Below are 12,650 nucleotides of genomic sequence, written 5' to 3'. Positions count from 1 at the left end.
CTATTAAAAGTAGATAAACTGGGATTCTAACCGAACAAGTAAGGGAGAAAGGAGCTCCCTGGACTGATACTTCAGTCAATAATAGATAAAACTTACTTTTAAAAGTAGATAAACTGGGATTTCAACCCAGCAAGCAAGGGAGACAGGAGCTCTCTGGACTGATACTTCAGTCAATAATAGATGAAACTTACTATTAAAAGTAGATAAACTGGGATTCTAACCGAACAAGTAAGGGAGAAAGGAGCTCCCTGGACTGATACTTCAGTCAATAATAGATGAAACTTACTATTTAAAGTAGATAAACTGGGATTCCAACCCAGTAAGCAAGGGAGACAGGAGCTCCCGGACTGATACTTCAGTCAATAATACATAAAACTTACTATTGAAACTAGAAAAACTGGAATTCCAACCCAGCAAGCAAGGGAGAGTGGAGCTTCCTGGACTGATACTTCAGGCAATAATAGATGAAACTTACTACTAAAAGAAGATAAACTGGGATTCCAACCCAGTAAGCAAGGGAGAGAGGAGCTCCCTGGACTGATACTTCAGTCAATAATAGATGAAACCTACTATCAAAAGTAGATAAACTGGGATTCCAACCCAGCAAGCAAGGGAGACAGGAGCTCCCGGACTGATACTTCAGTCAATAATAGATGAAACTTACTATTAAAAGTAGATAAACTGGGATTCCAACCCAGCAAGCAAGGGAGACAGCAGCTTCCTGGACTGATAATTCAGTCAATAATAGATGAAACTTACTATTAAAAGTAGATAAACTGGGATTCCAACCCAGCAAGCAAGGGAGACAGCAGCTCCCTGGACTGATACTTCAGTCAATAATAGATAAAACTTACTATTAAAAGTAGATAAACTGGGATTCCAACCCAGCAAGCAAGGGAGACAGGAGCCTCCGGGACTGATACTTCAGGCAATAATAGATGAAGCTTACTATTAAAAGTAGATAAACTGGGATTCCAACCCAGTAAGCAAGGGAGACAGCAGCTTCCTGGACTGATACTTCAGTCAGTAATAGATGAAACTTACAATTAAAACTAGATAAACTGGGATTCCAACCCAGGAAGCAAGGGAGACAGGATTCCCTGGACTGATACTTCAGTCAATAATAGATAAAACTTACTATTAAAAGTAGATAAACTGGGATTCCAACCCAGCAAGCAAGGGAGACAGCAGCTCCCGGACTGATACTTCTGTCAATAATAGAGAAAGCTTACTATTGAAAGTAGATAAACTGGGATTCGAACCCAGGAAGCAAGGGAGACAGGAGCTACCTGGACTGATACTGTAGGCAATAATAGATGAAACTTACTATTAAAAGTAGATAAACTGGGATTGCAACCCAGCAAGCAAGGGAGACAGCAGCTCCCGGACTGATACTTCAGTCAATAATAGATGAAACTTACTATTAAAAGTAGATAGTCTGGGATTCCAACCCAGCAAGCAAGGGAGACAGTAGCTTCCTGGACTGATACTTCAGTCAATAATAGATGAAACTTTCTATTAAAACGAGATAAACTGGGATTCCAACCCAGCAAGCAAGGGAGTCAGGAGCTCCCTGGACTGATACTTCAGTCTATCATAGTTATTACTTATTATTAAAATTAGATAAACTGGGATTCCAACCTAGCAAGCAAGGGAGACAGGAGCTCCCTAGTTTGAGAAGAAGAACACCCAATTTCATTTGCCGGAAATCTGTTGTTTTCTAGGACCAATGAGATATACCCTTAGAAAGTTTCCAATTGAGAAGATATGAGTACTCTGTAATGTCTTTGCCTGATATCTGCTCTTAACTAGGGCTAATGGGATTTGCAGTCACAATCATTTCATTTGAGGAGAGAACTTTTTTCACTTGAATTTAATTTATTTTTAATTGCGTATAATTTCATTTAACATGGAGGAGACACTTCATGGATCTGTTAAATACACTATTAATAGAATTATTACTAATATTATAATTGTTATTGTTATTATTATTATTACTGATATACCATTAGATGATGAGATACCATAAAAAGATAATAACTGTATTGATTCAAATTGTATATTTCACATAGTAAACATAGATTTGAACCTTGAAATTATTTAAGTGCTTGACTTTCCACTGTTATCTCTTTGCAGGTTATAGCAAGGCTTTTGATGGACGCTTTATATATATCTAAGTGGAGACGTCGGAAATGAATTTATTGTCTTTATAGTGTAACTTTACGATTTTGCGCAGTTGTTGTTATAGGGAAAATGCTGTTTGAGGGTTCAGTGAGAGTCGACTTGTGTTTATTGATATGATTTTTTTATGTCTCGGCCCACTAAGAATATCTGCTGATGGTCAGATATTTTTAGTAGGCGTTAAACTTCATTTCTTATCTATATCCCTTATCGTTGCAAATCAAAATAGGTTGTATTAGTTCAATTTAAGTCTGTTGGTAACATCTTCTAAGCGCTTGTTTCTTTTTCTTTAGCTTTTTTATTTTCTAGATTGAATCTACCCGGTTAATTTTGTTTATCACGTGGGGAGGCGTTTTCTACGCTTCAGGTATAATGGATATGTTTCTTTGCATTAATCCCCGACTTTCTCCTTAGGCCTACATATCGAGCACCACGAGGAGCTCGAGGAGTTCGGATTGATATACTCTAGAATAAGAGCACAACATCGTAAGAGTAGTACCCGGCGTCGTTTGCTAGTGAGAGAATAGAGAACAAAGAAGTGAACGACTGAAATGAACTCATTTATCCCCATTGCAAACGGGAGCCAGAAAAATAAGTTTCCTATATGTGCTTATTGCAAAAAGTACGGTTAAACCCGAAAATGGTTTTGGGTGTGGCAGAAGTACCTGAATTTTTTATCATTGAGATTCTGATTTTGCTAACAGATATTTACTTTGGTCGTTATATTTACTGAGTTTAGGTTCCTTTTTTAAATTGCACTTTTATAGTTTACAAAGGTTGGAAAATCGTCATCTGGTGAAACCTGTACTACCTGATGAAACAACACCAACAATGAAAGGTACGTTATCTCTTGAGGAGAATTGGATAGCCCCAGTTTTTACAACTGGGTTCGAGCAGGGGCGGGCCAAAAAATAGCGGGCTGTTAGACTGTAAATCACTTAAATAACTAACCAACGCGAAAAACAAGAGCACAAAATAACCAGTACTCAAATTTCTCCATTTCTACAGTCTACTGATAAACATTGCACTTTCTTCTGTTTTAGGACGTGTTTCTCAAGCTGGACATCAGAAGAAGTGCCTGCGTCTTACAATACAGCAAAGTGAAGATGTAGCAATCAAGATGAAATACTTTAGAAACTTAATCTAATAATTTTTTCCAGCAATATAAAAGCTAAATAAAACTTTGTAGAATTCTGCTACAGTAGCAGTCAACATTTTCGAAGGAGGAGTTTCCTTCTTACGGAAATGACTGCTACTGGGCATCAACAGCGTTTTTTTTGTTCTGAAATTATTAAGGATAGGTCTATTCAAAATATCTTTAATGTTGATCGGGAAATATGATGGGCTCTCGCCAGCCTTTGGGGCAGTGTTGGTAACTTGCGAGTACTATTGTCGGCTTCTTCGGCTTTCGTTAATCTTCGTGTTCCTAAACGCTTAAATGACTGTAATGAACACTCTTGCCATTTTTGGGTGGTACTTTCGGTAACTTTCGACCATTATCGATGACTACTTCGGCTTGCGTTAATCTTCATATACTAAACCTACCATAACTTCGAACACGCGCTATGGTAAACGCTTAAATACCTTTACAAAATTGCGTTTAGTGACATGAACACTGTCCCCATATGTCGGGGATACTTTCGGCAACTTGTGACCACTATCGTTGACTTCTTCGGCCTGCGTTAAATCTTCATGTTTACTTACTATTTCTACGAACCGGCGCTATCGTAAATGGCTATATGCCATTGTCAAAATGAATACTCTCGCCATCTTTCGACCACTATCATTGACTAATTCGACTTGCGTTAACCTTCATACAGACTTATACCATTACTGCGAACGCGCGCTATCGCCAACTTGTGAACGCTATAATGTTAATAAACGCCCTAGCAATCCTTCGGGGTACTTTCGACCACTATTATTGACTCCTTCGGCTTGCGTCAATCTTCAAAGACACTTACCATTACTTCGAACGCACAATATCGCCAACTTATGAACATTGTAATGTTAATGAACACCCTATGTAGTTCGGGGTACTTTCGATAACTTCCGACCACTATCACTGACTACTTCGACTTGCGTCAATCTTTATGGAGACTTACCATTAATTAGCTATTACTTCGAACGCGCGCGATCTCCAACTTGTGAACACTATAATGTTAATGAACACCCTTACAATCCTTCGGGGTACTTTTCGGTAACTTTCGACCAACATCGTTGTCTACTTCGGCTTCCGTCAATCTTGAAAGACACTTACCATTACTTCGAACGCACGCTATCGCCAACTTGGGAACATGGTAATGTCAATGGACACCCTCGCAATCCTTCGGGGTACTTTTGGAAACTTCCGACCACTATCACTGACTACTACGACTTGCGTCAATCTTCATAGAGACTTATCATTAATTAGCTATTACTTCGAACGCGCGCTATCTCCAACTTTTGAACACTATAATGTTAATGAGCAACCTCGCAATCCTTCGGGGCACTTTCGGTAACTTTCGAGCACTATCGTTGACTACTTCAACTTGCGTCAATCTTCAAAGAGACGTATACCATTACTTGGAAAGCGCGCTATCGCCAACTTGTGATCACTATGTTGTTAATGGACACCCTCGCAATCCTTCGGGGTACTTTCGGTAACTTCCGACCACTATCACTGACTACTTGGACTTGCGTCAATTTTCATATAGACACTTACCATTACTTCGAACGGGCGCTATCTCCAACTTGTTAATGTTAATGAACACCCTCACAATTCGGGGTACTTTTCGGTAACTTACGACCACTATCGTTGACTACTTCGACTAGCGTTAATCTTCATAGAAATCCTTCGGGATACTTTCGGTAACTTCCAACCACTATCACTGACTACATCGACTTGCGTCAATCTTCATAGAGACTTACCATTAATTAGCTATTACTTCGAACGCGCGCTATCTTCAATTTGTGAACACTATAATGTTAATGAACACCCTTGCAATCCTTCGTGGTACTTTCGGTAACATTCGACCACTATCATTGACTACTTCGGCTTGCGCCAATCTCCAAAGACACTTACCATTACTTTGAACGCACGCTATCGCAAACTTGAGAACATTGTAATGTCAATGAACACCCTCGCAATCCTTCGGGGTACTTTTGGTAACTTTCGAGCAGTATCACTAACTACTACGACTTGCGTCAATCTTCATAGCGACTTAGCATTAATTAGCTATCTCCAACTTGTGAACACTATAATGTTAATGAGCACCCTCGCAATCCTTCGGGGTACTTTCGGTAACTTTCGAGCACTATCGTTGACTACTTCGACTTGCGTTAATCTTCATTGAGACGTATACCATTACTTGGAAAGCTCCCTATCGCCAACTTGTTAACACTATAATGTTAATGGACACCCTCGCAATCCTTCGGGGTACTTTCGGTAACTTTCGACCACTATTATTGAGTACTTCGGCTTGCGTCAATCTTCAAAGACACTTACCATTACTTTGGTAATAACCAGGTATTCTTGTACAGCTTGATTTTTGTAAAGCGTTTGATACTATTGAATGGAGCTTCATTAAAAGAAGTCTCGCACTCTTTAATTTTAGAGACAGTATACAACAATGGGTCTCGACTTTCTACAATAATTCGGAGAGCGCTGTTCTAAACAATGGATTTTGCACAAATTTCTTAAAACTGTCGAGGGGAGTAAGTGAGTGAGTTTCTTGGAACATCCTTGCAATCCTTTGGGGTACTTTCGGTAACATTCGACCACTATCATTGACTACTTCGGCTTGTGCCAATCTTCAAAGACACTTACCATTACTTCGAACGCACGCTATCGCCAACTTGTGAACATTGTAATGTCAGTGAACACCCTTGCGATCCTTCGGGGTACTTTTGGTAACTTCCGACCACTATCGCTGACTACTACTAGTTGCGTTAATCTTCATAGAGACTTACCATTAATTAGCTATTACTTCGATCGCGCGGTTTCTCCAACTTTTGAACACTCTAATGTTAATAAGCACCCTCGCAATCCTTCGGGGTACTTTCGGTAACTTTCGAGCACTATCGTTGACGACTTCGACTTGCGTCAATCTTCATAGAGACGTATACCATTGCTTGGAAAGCGCGCTATCTCCAACTTGTGAACACTATGTTAATGAGCACCCTCGCAATCCTTCGGGGTACTTTCGGTAACTTTCGAGCACTATCGTTGACTACTTCGACTTGCGTTAATCTTCACTGAGACGTATACCATTACTTGGAAAGCTCCCTATCGCCAACTTGTTAACACTATAATGTTAATGGACACCCTCGCAATCCTTCGGGGTACTTTCGGTAACTTTCGACCACTATTATTGAGTACTTCGACTTGCGTCAATCTTCAAAGACACTTACCATTACTTTGAACGTACGCTATCGCCGACTTGTGAACATTGTAATGTTAATGAACACCCTTCCAATCCTTCGGGGTACTTGTGAACACTATAATGTTAATGAACACCCTCGGAATCCTTCGGGGTACTTTCGGTAACATTGGACCACTATCGTTGACTAGTTCGACTTGCGTCAATCTTCATAGAGACTTATACCTTTACTTCGAACGCGCGCTATCGCCAACTTGTGAACACTATAATGTTAATGAGCACCCTCGCAATCCTTCAGGGCACTTTCGGTAACTTTGGACCACTATCATTGACTACTTCGGCTTGCGTCAATCTTCATAGACACTTACCATTACTTTGAACGCACACTATCGCGAACTTGTGGTCATTGTGATGTTAATGAACACCCTCGTAATTTTTCGGGATACTTTCGGTAACTTCCGACCACTATCACTGACTACATCGACTTGCGTGAATCTTCATAGAGACTTACCATTAATTAGCTATTACTTCAAATGCGCGCTATCTCCAACTTGTGAACACTATAATGTTAATAAGCACCCTCGCAATCTTTCGGGGTACTTTGATAACTTTCGAGAACTATTGTTGACGACTTCGACTTGCGTCAATCTTCATAGAGACGTATACCATTACTTGGAAAGCGCCCTATCGCCAACTTGTAAACACTATAATGTTAATGGACACCCTCGCAATCCTTCGGGGTACTTTTGGTAACTTTCGAGCAGTATCACTAACTACTACGACTTGCGTCAATCTTCATAGAGACTTACCATTAATTAGCTATTACTTCGAACGCGCGCTATCTCCAACTTGTGAACACTATAATGTTGATAAGCACCCTCGCAATCTTTCGGGGTACTTTGATAACTTTCGAGAACTATTGTTGACGACTTCGACTTGCGTCAATCTTCATAGAGACGTATACCATTACTTGGAAAGCGCCCTATCGCCAACTTGTAAACACTATAATGTTAATGGACACCCTCGCAATCCTTCGGAGTACTTTCGGTAACATTCGACCACTATCATTCACTACTTCGGCTTGCGCTAATCTTCAAAGACACTTACCATTACTTCGAACGTACGATATCGCCAACTTGTGAACATTTTAATGTTAATGAACATCATCGCAATGCTTCGGGGTACTTTTGGTATCTTCCGACCACTATCACTGACTACTACGACTTGCGTTCTCTGTTTAGGGTTGAAAGAGAATTTTAAGCTTACTGGATTCGGAAGACACAAATTACCAATGACCAATTAAAAAGCTTCCTTGAAAAGCAGGGCGTGTTGTACTTGCTGCATATTTAACCAAAAAAGCAACCAATTATATTAAAGTGCCCATCACCTAAAATTTTGTATTTTCTTATCTGAAACTATACCTTATTAAAATAACTTCTGCGAAAAAATTTTGCCATTTCAACAAAACGAGATTTTTCTATTACAAGTAAGGATTGAATCACAATGCTGTAACATCGTATTTTTCCTTTATCTCTTGTACGTTGTTTTTATTTTTCCTCCATGTAAATGTATTGTCATCAGAAGTGTTGTAACCAATAAATACTATTTAAAAAAAAAAAGGATTGAATCACAATGTCTTCGCAAGAAGAAAGTTTTTCTGACACAGAGAAACCTACCAGAACTTTTTTTGTTTTCCTGTAGATAAAGTCACGTGTTCCTTAAAGTACGTCATTCCCCGAAAGAAGACTAAGACGAAAGTTGTGCCAAAATGGCGGCAAATTTGAACGTTTTTAAAAAATTCTAAAAAAATAGTCTTTGGTTCAAATCGCAAAATTTTTTCGCAGAAGTTATTTTAATAAGGTGTAGTTTCAGATAAGAAAACAAAAAATTTTAGGTGATAGGCACTTTAAGTGGCCATACGAAGACTTTTTAACAGTTAAAAAAAGAAAATTAAAGAATAACTGTATCGAGAGTTTGAACCCGCCATCTCATCTTAATAAATATTTCATCTCTACATCCCACTAAAATATTTTATCTCTACATCTGATCTTGTTAATCGCCAAAAAGGTGCATGTGTGATCATGTGAAAAGCATTGAATGAGTTTAATAAAATCATTGCGTTCGCAGTCTTTACACAAAAATCCATCATTTTAAGATTGCTCAGAACCATCCCTCGGAAACATCTCATGCAAAAGAAAATTTTACTTTCTAAGTTAAAATTATATTAAGGAACTCTATCTCAAGGTAACCTAATTAAAGAGCCGTTTTAATCAAGAGAGAGTGAGCCGCTATCCCTGAGAACTAAACTCCACCCATGGCTCTTTGGATGGTCCAACCATAGCAAAATTTTAAATACGCAATATTTAATATATACTCCTATAGAAAATTACTGGTTAAAAATCCCGATTAATAAACATGTAATTACAACAACCGTGTTTAGGATATATGTCGACAAATACCCAAATTATTGACTGGTTCTAATTACTGATGAGTTTCATTTTGCATCTTCCGATCTTGTGTAATTAAAATAAGGAATATTTTACATTGTCAAAGATTTCAAATCATGGATTAGAGAATCTTGCGTTCATCTTCACCTTCTTGTGAAAGTTTATCCAGAAATTTTTAAAAGTTTAAACTTTTTGAAAAATGAAATAAAAGTGAGCACGCTTGAATCTCGAAATTTATGCCCTTTTTTCTATCTACCTATTGAAATCGCGGAAATAAAAAAACCCCGCGAAATGCTATCTGTTCAAAATCGTGAAATTATAATTATAATAGTTATAATTATAATTATAATGTAGCTTAAATATAAGTATGTCATGCGATCACAATATTTTGCCTATGCTGTTCATATCGTTATAATACTACATGAAAAATTTCTGCTATTTGATTGGCTTAGAGCAGTGGTATTTCAGCTTAATTTGAAATACCTACATGTGAAAATTACAAACCTTTTGCGGGTACTAGTATAAACATATAATAGCATGATTTGTACTTGATATTTGGCATGAATACCACTGGTGATATTTCAAAATTGTCTCAAATTTCACTCGTCTAACGGCTCGTTAAATTACGTATACCAATTTTAAAATATCACTCGTGGTATTAATGCCAAATATCACTACAAATAATGCTATTACCTATACAAATTTCATACCTTCTGGAGAAAAAGCTAACGCTGATACGAACCACAAAATATTGAGAACCAAGCTTCCTTTCATGATGAGCTGTAACTGTTAGCTAAGGAAAGCAGGATTTGAGTCAGTTTAGAAAGATAGATTACTGTTTTGAACAGTAGTTGAAATTCAAACATCTCTTCACACCCACGAAAAAACCATTTGTCATATTTGACTTTGAAAGCTGGTGGTTTTGTTCTTTTTGTTCTCCTATCATTTGAACTATCGGTGGTTTTTTGAGCCATTAAAGATCACCACTACTTACTTTTACTAACAATGTTGTGTTTTTGTATTGTCAGATCAAGGTTAAAGTCATGTTCCACTACATCAACATTTCTTTAGTCTCTGTAGCAGCTTATACATAGCATATTCACATTTTTCATTAACCCAAGCGGAGCTCATTCCCCTACCCTAGCCGTAATCCTTCCCTTTTTGTGCCAGTGTGATAGTAAAATCATAGTTACGTAATGTTGTTTTAAATCAGTGCTCTTAAACTGCATGATCGTCTTCAGTAATTGCCACAAATTACCACATGTCCTCATAACGTAACTGGTTATGCAGCTGCTGTGGCCTTCAAACATCGCTGTCTTTTTGAAGGTAATGTAGCCATTAACAATCCATTTCCTCTATTTTAGTAATTCAAGCACACGAATTAAATTTCGATCGTGTTACACAGCTTGGATGAAATAATTGTGAGTGAATTAACTTTGTTTTCACTCAATGATTTATGTTGGTTGATATAAGATAAACATATTAGACAATTGTTTATTACACCCGTTAAAAACTGTTAAAGCCGGCCCGATGCAAGAGAGAAGCTTCTGCTCGCAGGGTAACTTCTGCTCGCAGGGTATGATTGTGATAAGGTATGACTGTGACAAGCGACGCCAACGACTTATTAAATGCTAAAAGCGCGGCCCGATGCAAGAGAGAAACTTCTGCTCGCAGGGTAACTTCTGCTCGCAGGGTATGATTGTGATAAGGTATGACTGTGACAAGCGACGCCAACGACTTCGTACACGCTAAAAGCCATGCAAGAGAGAGACCTCTGCTGGCAGGGTAATCATTATGTAACCAGTCCCTTTTTTCTTTTCCTTCAACTTTCGCACTCTCCCGAATTACAAATGAACGTTCTGATTCCTCTTAAAAGATCAAAATGCCCTTTCTATGGAGTCAAATGAATATTTTTTTCCACATTCTTTTTGACTGATTTCTTATAGAAACAAGTGGCCTGATGCATATAACGGATGGACAAATTTACTTAAAATAATTCGATTCAATGACGAGGATTGCTCAGGATCCTTTAAAAAACCATCCCATTAAAATGTTCGTGTAGGATTTCTGTAAACATACTGTAAAAAACAAATTTACGCATTCTCTATATTATCCAAACTCAAACGTTTCAAATTTTTAAATTTTATTACACAGCTTCATTGCAAATAAACAGCATTTTTTGATGCTAAATTTAAAAAGACAAACGGTGCCCATATCATGGGGTAACTCGGGTTAAATTCGACAAGTCGATATCTGGTAAATTTTTAACGTTACTGTCAAATAGACCTTGTTCGTTAAGCGGTCGTTTTTTGTCAGTCAAAATGAAGACTAAGAAAACTTTTAAGATTTACACCCTTAAAGAGTGTAAGCAAATTGCTTTTTACCTTCTCTGATCTTTCTCCACGCTCTTTCTATTTTTCCTTCCCTTTTCCCTTCACTAGTGTGACTTCTGGGCTCGCTTTTTTAAAAATTTATGTCTAAACTTTGTCAGATCTAAAGGGGGAATCCGATCAAAAGCCTTGTTTTTCGGTTATATCGCTCTTTTCCTTCCAAATCTAGCCAAGTTTTCGTTCAATCAAAATGGTCGTAGTAATTGGTTCAGTAAATGTGTGAGAAGTGTGGATGTTTTTCAAATGTTTTTTTTTTAATGAACAAACTTTTGGGGTGATGTTTGAAATTATTGAAAATTGGAAATATTGTATGTAGAGGCTGCTTAGAATTGAAATAAGAAGCGAATTATTTGTAGACAACATGATACTCCACTAACATTTTTGTAGGCATTATTATAAAAGCTTAAGGGAACAGACTGGTTGTTTGCCTTCTCTTTTTGTAAAATATAAACCAGGAAAACTGGTGTCCTCGCTCGTTGGCTGTTTGCTTTTGTTTTTAAAGATGTATGTACTGAAAATCGGGGAAAATTGCCGAAGAAAATATTAAGGCGACAGAAAAATAGAAATTTCAGTATTTTAAATCCGAGCGCGCCTAGCCATAATAATAAAACTAGTAGAACATCGTGTCGCCGTCTTTTCGAAAACTTTTTACCTTCTATGCCAACAGAAATAACCTTCGAGTTAACACAGTCTGTTAACACTGAAAATTCCTTGAACAGCGATGCGATATTTTTCGTCTAATACTTCACAGTTGGCGATTGAGGTTTCTTTTGCAGTGAGCCTCCGCTTGCGTACCCCGTTCAGAGAAGTCATTCCCAGCTAAACTTTCAAATGCAACCAGTTTTAAGATGAACAGTATTTTGATTTGCACCCGTTTGTTGGTAAATCAAAAGGCACCTTGTTAGCGGTCAACAACTTGCAAAGGGATTCAACTCAGCGATACACTCACTTTCCGTAAATAAAGCAAATCCTGAGAAGATATGAACAACCATATGAATTTTCTGAATTTCCATGGCACATATTAAGGCATATTTTCCTACCATAAGACCATAAAACAATAAAAAAGACAGCAAAATCGATCCTTCTCTCCGCCGACGACGGATCATTGACGAAAACAACCACGCGAGGAATAAGCGCTTTCAACTTCCGGCGTTTCCGACAGCCAATCAGATCTTGTGGCATTGTTCTAACAGCTAATCAGCGTTACGGCCAAAATCTGGCCGTAACGAGCGCAAACGGGAATGAGTTTGGATCAGGCCCAATTTTAGCGGTAG

This window comes from Porites lutea, chromosome 4, assembly GCF_958299795.1.
Source record: "Porites lutea chromosome 4, jaPorLute2.1, whole genome shotgun sequence".
Lineage (NCBI taxonomy): Eukaryota > Metazoa > Cnidaria > Anthozoa > Scleractinia > Poritidae > Porites > Porites lutea.
This window is presented reverse-complemented; position numbering follows the sequence as displayed.